We start from the raw sequence: 10,647 nt of genomic DNA, 5'->3' as shown, positions 1-10,647 counted from the left end.
AGCCGATCTGTTCTGAAGTATGTAGAGGTGTAGAGGATGCAGATCCTCTACATCTGTCTAATACTTTTAAGGGGATGTCTCATATTCAAGTTTTTTAAAGCCAGTGTTTTGGTGCACCAGCGCCACTGCTGAATGGTCCAAACCAGTCAACAACCTTTTGTCCTGAGCTACGGTTCTTCTCGCTCCAGCTTGGTTGCGGTGGTGTTATCAGATCAGTGGGGAAGGAAGTTATCATCAAGCGATAAATGATGCCAGCTGGTCACCAGACCTAGACCGTACAACCCCATGTCCCCTGTTCTCATCCTCTCCCGCCGCTTCTCCTTCGACGTGGCTTTACTAAAGCCGAATCATGTGGCTGTCTGACAGCAATGAGGTGATGCCGTGGCCAAATTTAGAGGATTGGCCCACGTTGTCTTTCTTGATGAAAAGCGCAAAATGGTCTAACGCTCCTGCCTCAATGATTTTAGTATGTCTAGATTGAGTTGAGTCACCAGAAGCTGCCGTGAAATAGAATGTGATGCTCCAATAGACACCACAGTGGAAACTTCTCATCACATTTCAAGGAGAAAATGACTCATTCTCTAAAGTAACGTGCTGTCTCTCTGTGGACTCTGTAGTCTGACTTTTTCCTCCAAAAATGATTTGGTCCAAGTGAGTAAATGTCACCTGTTAGGTGGCTGGAGGCAAATGCTTTGAATGCACATAGACCTATTTCCATTGAATGTGAATAGAGAGGAGGGTTGTAATTAGAGGTCGACCGATTATGATTTTTTCAACGCCGATACCGATTATTGGAGGACAAAAAAAAGCCGATACCGATTAATCGGCCGATTTGTAAAATGTGTGTATGTATGTGTGTATATATATAAATATATAAATATTTTGTAATAATGACAATTGCAACAATACTGAATGAACACTTTTATTTTAACTTAATATAATACATATGGGCTTTTGGATGGGTGTTCTTAAGGTGATTCCACAGGTTGGTGGTATTTTTTGATTTAGCCGTTGCTGACCCCATGCTTACATCTTTATCACAAATAAGACACCTTGCTTTCCCTGGTGCCAATTCCATGTAATAGTCCCACACTGGTGCTCTGCTTTTCTCTGCCATCTGTAAAACACACACACAGCTCTGAAGTGACAATGATACTGAAGAGTCTGCTTATGTAACGGATGTGAAACGCTAGCTTAGTTAGCGGTGGTGCGCACTAAATAGTGTTTCAATCGGTGACGTCACTTGCTTTGAGACCTTGAAGTAGTAGTTCCCCTTGCTCTGCAAGGGCCGTGGCTTTTGTAACGATGCTTCGTGGGTGACTGTTGTTGATGTGTGCAGAGGGTCCCTGGTTCGCGCCTGGGTATGGGCGAGGGAACGGTCTAAAGTTATACTGTTACACTTAGGAGACAAATACTCTCAACTGTTTGAATAAAAATAGAGTTTAAGTTACCTGTGATGAATGTTGAAAACAAAAACCGTAATTTCTATATGCAGGAAATCCTATTTTAATAATGGACATGGTAAGAATTGACTACCAAAGTGTGAGTAATAATTCCCATGACACCTTCTAGCAAAATCTGAAAAGCGGTTCCTTCATTAATTTATTCCATAGGGTATTTTTTAGATTCACTTAAAATAAGGTCTGTGTTTCGTGTAGGCTTACACCACCTTGCCAATTGTATAACTGTGTAGATATCCATAGGACAAGGTAATATTGGCTAAATATAAGCGAAGAGCATTTTTTTTGTAGAGTGGATTTATGAAAATATTTTGACAAACGTTACCTTATCCTAGTGAGATTTACACGGGTATCAAAACGTGCACGAAACACAGACCTTATTTGAAGTAGATCAATACATTCTCTATGGAAGACATGAACGGTAAAATAACGAAGGGACCCATTTCAAGTTCAGCCGCAAGTTATTACAGGAATTAAACGCGTCTACAATTTCTCTCTAAACCATATACCTTTGACTATTACGAGCCTTCTGCTGCCTACCACCCCTCAGTCAGACTGCTCTATGAAATATCAAATCATAGACTTAACTATAATAAACACACAGAAATACGAGCCTTAGGTCAAATCCGGAAACTAACACTTCGAAAACAAACGTTTATTCTGTTCCGTATTTTATCTAACGGATGGCATCCATGAGTCTAAATATTCCTGTTACATTGCACAACCTTCAATGTTATGTCATAATTACATAAAATTCTGGCAAATTAGTTTGCGAAGAGCCAGGCGGCCCAAACTGTTGCATATACCCTGACTCTGCGTGCAATTAACGCAAGAGAAGTGACACAATTTCACCTGGTTAATATTGCCTGCTAACCTGGATTTCCTTTAGCTAAATATGCAGGTTTAAAAATATATACTTGTGTATTGATTTTAAGAAAGGCATTGATGTTTATGGTTAAGTACACATTGGAGCAACGACAGTCGTTGATTAATTGTTTTTTATAAGATAAGTTTAATGCTAGCTAGCAATTTACCTTGGTTTACTGCATTTGCGTAACAGCTCCTCGTGAGGCAGGTGGTTAGAGCGTTGGACTAGTTAACTGTAAGGTTGCAAGATTGGGTCCCCGAGCTGACAAGGTAAAAATCTGTTGTTCTGCCTCGCTCCTAGGCCGTCATTGAAAATAAGAATGTGTTCTTACTGACTTGCCTAGTTAAATTAAGATTAAATAAAGGTGTAAAAAAATATATCTAAAAAAAAATTGGTGCCCAAAAATACCGATTTCCGATTGTTATGAAAACTTGAAATTGGCCCTACTTAATCGACCATGTTGTTTCTTGGTCTTCTGATTGTATTCCTACTTCATTCTTACAAAGCAGTTGCTTATTACACATTCAGAAAGTATTCAGATCCACTGACGTTTTCCACATTTTGTTGTGTTATAGCCTGAATTAAAAATGGTTTGTCACTGGCCTCTACACAATACCCATTTTTAATGTCAAATTGGAATTATGTTTTCAGAAAAGACCAGGTAGGTTTTCCAATGCCTCGCAAAGAAGAGAACCTATTGGTAGATGGGTAAAAAAGAAGAGAGAAAAAAGACATTGAATATCCTTGTGAGCATGGGAAGTTATTAATTACACTTTGGATGGTGTATAAATACACCCATTCACTACAAAGATACAGGCTTCTTTCCTAACTCGGTTGGTTACCAGAGAGGAAGGAAACCGCTCAGGGATTACACCAGGCCATGGTGACTTTAAAACAGGAACAGAGTTTAATGGCTGTAATAGGAAAACTGATGATGGACCAACAACATTGTAGTTACTCCACAATACTAACCTAATTGACAAAGTGAAAAGAAGGAAGCCTGTACAAAATAAAAATATTCCAAAACATGTATCCTGTTTGCAACGAGGCACTAAAGTAATACTGCAAAAAATGTGGCAAAGCAATTCACTTTTTGGCCACCTTCCAGGCTGTGTAAGGGCTATTTGACCAAGAAGGAGATGACCTGGCCTCCACAATCACCCGACCTCAAACCAATTGAGATGGTTTGGAATGATTTGGACCGCAGAGTGAAGGAAAAGCAGCCAACAAGTGCTCAGCATATGTAGGAACTCCATATGGGGACCATGGCAGGCAGAGCAAACCCTGGATATCACAAGTAGTGTTTTTATTACACACACACACCTGTTTTAGTACGAAGGATGGATTCCTCACTGATTTTACACTCTGTCATCAATAGTTGTCTGGCCATGTGAGGTTACTGAGAATACTCTGTATGCAATACACGTTCAGTGTTTCTATTATGGTTTGAAGAGACCTGAGTAGGAAATAAACTGACATTTGTAGGGGGTAGTACTTTGTTCTGAGGCTAGTTTTTAGTTTTATGGGTCAGATGCACTGAGAAATCTGACTGCCGATAGGTAGACTACTTTGCACCTCTGCACAGTGTCGGCAGTTAACGTTTTGTTGTTCACAAAGAATCTGATTAATTTAAATACTCCATGCCACAAGGTGGCAGTATATTTTTTTTGGCTTGTGCCTACTGTAGCTAATGTAAGCTAACTAGGAAGCTGTGCTAATGTTGTTGCTAGCTAGCTAGATAATAACCAGATGGCCACAACTAGATAACTAGCGTAGCTAGCAACATAACTACATCACAATGGATTTGTTTTTGAATGAAGCAGCTGCATGTTACCTATCAAGAGTCGTGGATTAGCTAGCTACCCACTGGGCACACACTGGTTGAATCAATGTTGTTTTGAATGAAATGACGTTGAACCAATGTGCAATTGATGTTGAATTGACATCTGTGCCCAGTGGGTAGCTATGTTGTCCTAAATGGCGACGCTAACCGTTTTGTTAACGATAGCTAGCAAGCAAACTGAACCCAACTCTGATTGTCTCAAAGTCAAGTTCTCGGCCACTGATGAGCATTGCGATTCTACAATAGAAACTACAGGTTTGTCGGTACCAGGTCGGTTCACAGCAGGGACGTATTTTGTTCTAGCGAGAGAAGGAACGGCCTCTTACTGTGCTAAGTACCTATCGGCAGTCAGATTCCTCAGTGTGTCTGTACCATTAGGCTTAGGCTTCATGTAACAACTGATTCATCATATGACGCAATCAGTGCTCATCATGTGATTTTAGACTGTTATCTTGAACGATGTTGTGAAACTGCTTGACTGTGTTAAATCTTTTAGATGTTCAACATAGACTGTGGCTCAGACTGATACTGTAATCACTAAATTGCAAGAATTAGCCTCCTAGATATCCCAAATCAATCACTCTTGCCTCACATAACTATTCAACAAGGGGTGTGACTTCGTTCTTTGATATCCTCATTTGTTGTACGGTCCAATACACTGGCCTATGAGACCTACAGGGTTGAAGACTTAAAATCTGTCAATGGATGACAGGACACTTGGGACACCCCTAATGTTTAGAAAGATAACTACTTTCCCTGTTGTAGGCCTATATGTTATTACTAATTTCAATGGTGGTGGACATCGCTAAGTCGGACTCTTGGCATTCAGGTTTTTTTCCCACGGTTCCTCTCTGTGGCTCTGTCATTCACACTGATTTGAGAGCACTTCTACGTTGTGGCACGTACAATTTTGAATAGGCCACGTCATGGTCACAATAGGCCCACAATTTATATTCTGCTTTATAATGACGTTCTAAATTAGACTAATTTTGTTGATTCATGCTCTTGGCTACTCTTCTTCCCGGGGAACTTTAAGAGCTCCGATGGTTGGTCTGAACGTGAACACTCATAGCTTGTGGTACGGCTTACATAAGTAAGGTATCTTTCACATCAGCGAGGGGGGGGGGGGGGGGGGGGGTACATTACAATGCCTTTTATAGGGTTGTGGTTAGTGTTCCCACACGGCCATATTTCCATGTTACAGCGCGTGTTTACGAAAGTTAGATGGAAAACCGAGGCAACCACCTGTGCTAATTAGCTATCTAGCATGCTCCAAACACCAATATGTAATGGAAGAAGGCCGCCAGAAACACGTCGTAACTGTCAAATGCTTTCGTCTGCAACTGTGATAAAGCCAGTTATAACAGTGTATACAGTAAATGTACATTTTTCATTTGTGAAATTATTTTGATCTGAAATTAAAGTAAATGGATTTCTTTCTAGAACTGGATCGCAATTGAGAATCAATGTTTGACGTATGTTTGTTGTTGGATGCTGTTGAGCGCTGAAACCTGAACTAGAGACCTCTGTTTAAAAGTTGACAGTGTTTTATATACTTATAACAGATCCGGCTGATCTGTTTGGCTTAGTTGCTGTGAGCACTGCTGCCTGTCCTGCGATCCTGCCAGATTCCGCATAGAGGGAGAGACACTAAAGCCCAGCTAGCCTAGCTGGCTCAGCGGTCTCAAATGGAGGTCGCTATTGAACGTTTCCAGTGTTGCAGGAGCTGTGTTGACTTTGCTTTGTTCCAGGACAATGTGGACCGCGCTGACTTTCAATGTAGTAATGGCTTGCTACAGGAGCGAAGTGGCTACTCTTAGCAAGCAAGTAGCAAACCTACACAAGCTACTGGGGAATCCACGCCAGCCTACTTTTCATTTTTCTTCCACCCCAGTAGCCGGACGCTGCTCTGGTCTGGTGGAAGTTTTGCTGGCATGCCAGCTCTCCACAGCCGACTGGCCGGTGCTCAGCAGGGTTCCATCCCTGAAGGGGTCTCGCCCTTCCCTGGAGAACAGAGTTGTTCTCGACCCAACTAACCAGCCATGGCGGTACGTCACTCGCCGAATTAAGTCGAAGAAAGCGTCCTCTGGCAACAGGGGTCTCCATGGAGATGTTGAGGAGATGTTGAGCCCGGATTTGACACAGACCAGAAACAGCCTTGCTGCCCTAGATCCAGATGTTCTGGCGCACTCTTCCTTGAGGGCTTCCCATTCAAGATCGGATCCGGGGGTACCTCGGATCCGGGGGTACCGCGTCTTCGTCCTATCTGGTGGCTTCTACCTTGGGTTCAAATTCTTGGAGCTCCCACCCTCATCAGACCGGAAGGCTGCCTGAGAGACCGGCCCATTCAACATCACCAGCTGTCATCATAGGCAGCTCTATGGTGGGCAAAAACCCTGTGCTACCCAGGAGCATGAGTACATGACATCACAAGGCTGCTTCCGACTGTTCTACGACAGATGCCGGGAGCTGACTCTGTTGTAGTCCATGTGGGGTCAAATGACATCACGACGGTTAGCTCAGAACATTTGGAAATTGATTTTAAAGAACTGATTTTACCATTAAAAGACAAAAAAAAAATGGCCAATCGTTTCAGGTCCAGCACCATCGTTGGGCCGTGGATGTGAAAGATTCAGAAGACTGCTGGAATTACACATCTGGCTAAAAGATTACTTTAGCTCTGCTGGAGTCACTTTTGTAGATAACTTTGACACCTTCTGGAAACCGAAGATACTCTACAGGAATGATGGAGTCCAGCCAAATCATCTTGGCTCCTGGACTCTGTCCACGCATTTCAAGGCTACGTTGAAACAATTACTTTTCAATGATTCAAGAACAGCTCAGTTAATCCCTACCATTGTGACAATGAGTCGTCATAATACTGCATCAAATGTACATGATCCTAGGGGCATTGGCAAACACAATGTAAGTAACTTAATGTATGTACCCCTAATTGCACTGGATACCTCTATTTATCCTACAGCTAGTGTATGCAGTAATCATGAGCCTACGACCTAGTAGGAAGACCACTTTGTGCAGCTCACTCACATGAGCAAGTCTACTTCTGATAAGCCTTAAAAATCATTTAAAAACAATCAAGCAACCCATAAAAGTGCTAAAAATAGCTCATATTAACATACAGTGCATTGCGAAAGTATTCGGCCCCCTTGAACTTTGCGACCTTTTGCCACATTTCAGGCTTCAAACATAAAGATATAAAACTGTATTTTTTTGTGAAGAATCAACAACAAGTGGGACACAATCATGAAGTGGAACGACATTTATTGGATATTTCAAACTTTTTTAACAAATCAAAAACTGAAAAATTGGGCGTGCAAAATTATTCAGCCCCTTTACTTTCAGTGCAGCAAACTCTCTCCAGAAGTTCAGTGAGGATCTCTGAGAGATCTCTCAGAGGTCCGTTACAAGCGCAGAGAGCATCATGAAGAACAAGGAACACACCAGGCAGGTTCCTTGATACTGTTGTGAAGAAGTTTAAAGCCGGATTTGGATACAAAAAGATTTCCCAAGCTTTAAACATCCCAAGGAGCACTGTGCAAGCGATAATATTGAAATGGAAGGAGTATCAGACCACTGCAAATCTACCAAGACCTGGCCGTCCCTCTAAACTTTCAGCTCATACAAGGAGAAGACTGATCAGAGATGCAGCCAAGAGGCCCATGATCACTCTGGATGAACTGCAGAGATCTACAGCTGAGGTGGGAGACTCTGTCCATAGGACAACAATCAGTCGTATATTGCACAAATCTGGCCTTTATGGAAGAGTGGCAAGAAGAAATCCATTTCTTAAAGATATCCATAAAAAGTGTCGTTTAAAGTTTGCCACAAGCCACCTGGGAGACACACCAAACATGTGGAAGAAGGTGCTCTGGTCAGATGAAACCAAAATTGAACTTTTTGGCAACAATGCAAGACGTTATGTTTGGCGTAAAAGCAACACAGCTCATCACCCTGAACACACCATCCCCACTGTCAAACATGGTGGTGGCAGCATCATGGTTTGGGCCTGCTTTTCTTCAGCAGGGACAGGGAAGATGGTTAAAATTGATGGGAAGTTTGATGGAGCCAAATACAGGACCATTCTGGAAGAAAACCTGATGCAGTCTGCAAAAGACCTGAGACTGGGACGGAGATTTGTCTTCCAACAAGACAATGATCCAAAACATAAAGCAAAATCTACAATGGAATGGTTAAAAAATAAACATATCCAGGTGTTAGAATGGCCAAGTCAAAGTCCAGACCTGAATCCAATTGAGAATCTGTGGAAAGAACTGAAAACTGCTGTTCACAAATGCTCTCCATCCAACCTCACTGAGCTCGAGCTGTTTTGCAAGGAGGAATGGGAAAAAATGTCAGTCTCTCGATGTGCAAAACTGATAGAGACATACCCCAAGCGACTTACAGCTGTAATCGCAGCAAAAGGTGGCGCTACAAAGTATTAACTTAAGGGGGCTGAATAATTTTGCACGGCCAATTTTTCAGTTTTTGATTTGTTAAAAAAGTTTGAAATATCCAATAAATGTCGTTCCACTTCATGATTGTGTCCCACTTGTTGTTGATTCTTCACAAAAAAATACAGTTTTATATCTTTATGTTTGAAGCCTGAAATGTGGCAAAAGGTCGCAAAGTTCAAGGGGGCCGAATACTTTCGCAATGCACTGTATGCAGCCTGAGAAACAAGGTCCATGAAGTCAATAACTTGCTTGTAACAGATGACATTCATATTCTGACTATCTCTGAAACTCAGTTAGATAATACCTTTGGTAGCAATCGATGGTTATAACATCTTCCGAAAATACAGAAATTCCAACAGGGGTGGTGTTGCGGTCTATATTCAGAACCACATTCCTGTAAAGCTTAGAGACGATCTAATGTTAAATACTGAAGTAATATGGCTCCAGGTTTATCTGCCTCACCTAAAGCCCATTCTTGTGGGAAGCTGCTATAGACCACCATGTGTCAGTATCTGGATAATATGTGTGAAATGCTTGATAATGTGTGTGATGTCAATAGAGGTATATTTTCTGGGTGATTTAAATATTAACTGGCCCTCATCAAGCTGCTCACTCAATAAAAAACTTCAAACTGTAACCAATGCCTGCAACCTGGTTAAGGTTGTCAGTCAACCTACCAGGGTAGTTACAAACAGCACAGGAATTAAATAATCAACATGTATTGATTACATCTTTACTAATGCTGCAGAAATGTTCTTTAAAGCAGTATCCAAATCTATAGGATGTAGTGATTACAATATAATAGCCATATCTAGGAAAACCAAAGTTCCTAAGACTCAAATAAAAAAAATCTAATCAAATTTATTTGTCACATACACATGGTTAGCAGATGCTAATGCCAGTGTAGCGAAATGCTTTTGCTTCTACTTCCGACAGTGCAGTATTAACCAACGAGTAATCTAACCTAACAATTCCAAAACTACTACCTTATACACACAAGTGTAAAGGGATAAAGAATATGTACATAAAGATATGAATGAGTGATGGTACAGAACGCCATAGGCAAGATGCAGTAGATGGTATCGAGTACAGTATATACATATGAGATGAGTAATGAAGGGTATGTAAACAAAGTGGCATAGTTTAAAATGGCTAGTGATACATGTATTACATAAAGATGCAGTAGATGATATAGAGTACATATGAGATTAATAATGTAGGGTATGTAAACATTATATTAAGTAGCCTTGTTTAAAGTGGCTAGTGATATATCTTCCATCAATTCCCATTATTAAAGTGGCTGGAGTTGAGTCAGTGTGTTGGCAGCAGCCACTCAATGTTAGTGGTGGCTGTTTAACAGTCTGATGGCCTTGAGATAGAAGCTGTTTTTCAGTCTCTTGATCCCTGCTTTGATGCACCTGTACTGACCTCGCCTTCTGGATGATAGCGGGGTGAACAGGCAGTGGCTCGGGTGGTTGTTATCCTTGATGATCTTTTTGGCCTTCCTGTGACATCAGGTGGTGTAGGTTTCCTGGGGGGCACCGGGGGCCCCCGGTGATGCGTTGTGCAAACCTCACTACCCTCTGGAGAGCCTTACGGTTGTGGGCGGAGCAGTTGCCATACCAGGCGTTGATACAGCCCGACAGGATGCTCTCGATTGTGCATCTGTAGAAGTTTGTGAGTGCTTTTGGTGACAAGCCAAATTTCTTCAGCCTCCTGAGGTTGAAGAGGCGCTGCTGCGCCTTCTTCACGATGCTGTCTGTGTGGGTGGACCAATTCAGTTTGTCTGTGATGTGTACGCCGAGGAACTTAAAACTTACTACCCTCTCCACTACTGTCCCATCGTTGTGGATAGAGGGGTGCTCCCTCTACTGTTTCCTGAAGTCCACAACCATCTCCTTAGTTTTGTTGACGTTGAGTGTGAGGTTATTTTGACCTAATATAGTGTATAAGAGGTCATACAATACTTTTTGTAGTGATTCATATGTTGATGTAAAGAAT

This window comes from Oncorhynchus mykiss, chromosome 20, assembly GCF_013265735.2.
Source record: "Oncorhynchus mykiss isolate Arlee chromosome 20, USDA_OmykA_1.1, whole genome shotgun sequence".
Taxonomy (NCBI): domain Eukaryota; kingdom Metazoa; phylum Chordata; class Actinopteri; order Salmoniformes; family Salmonidae; genus Oncorhynchus; species Oncorhynchus mykiss.
Note: the sequence above shows the minus strand (reverse complement) of the source record.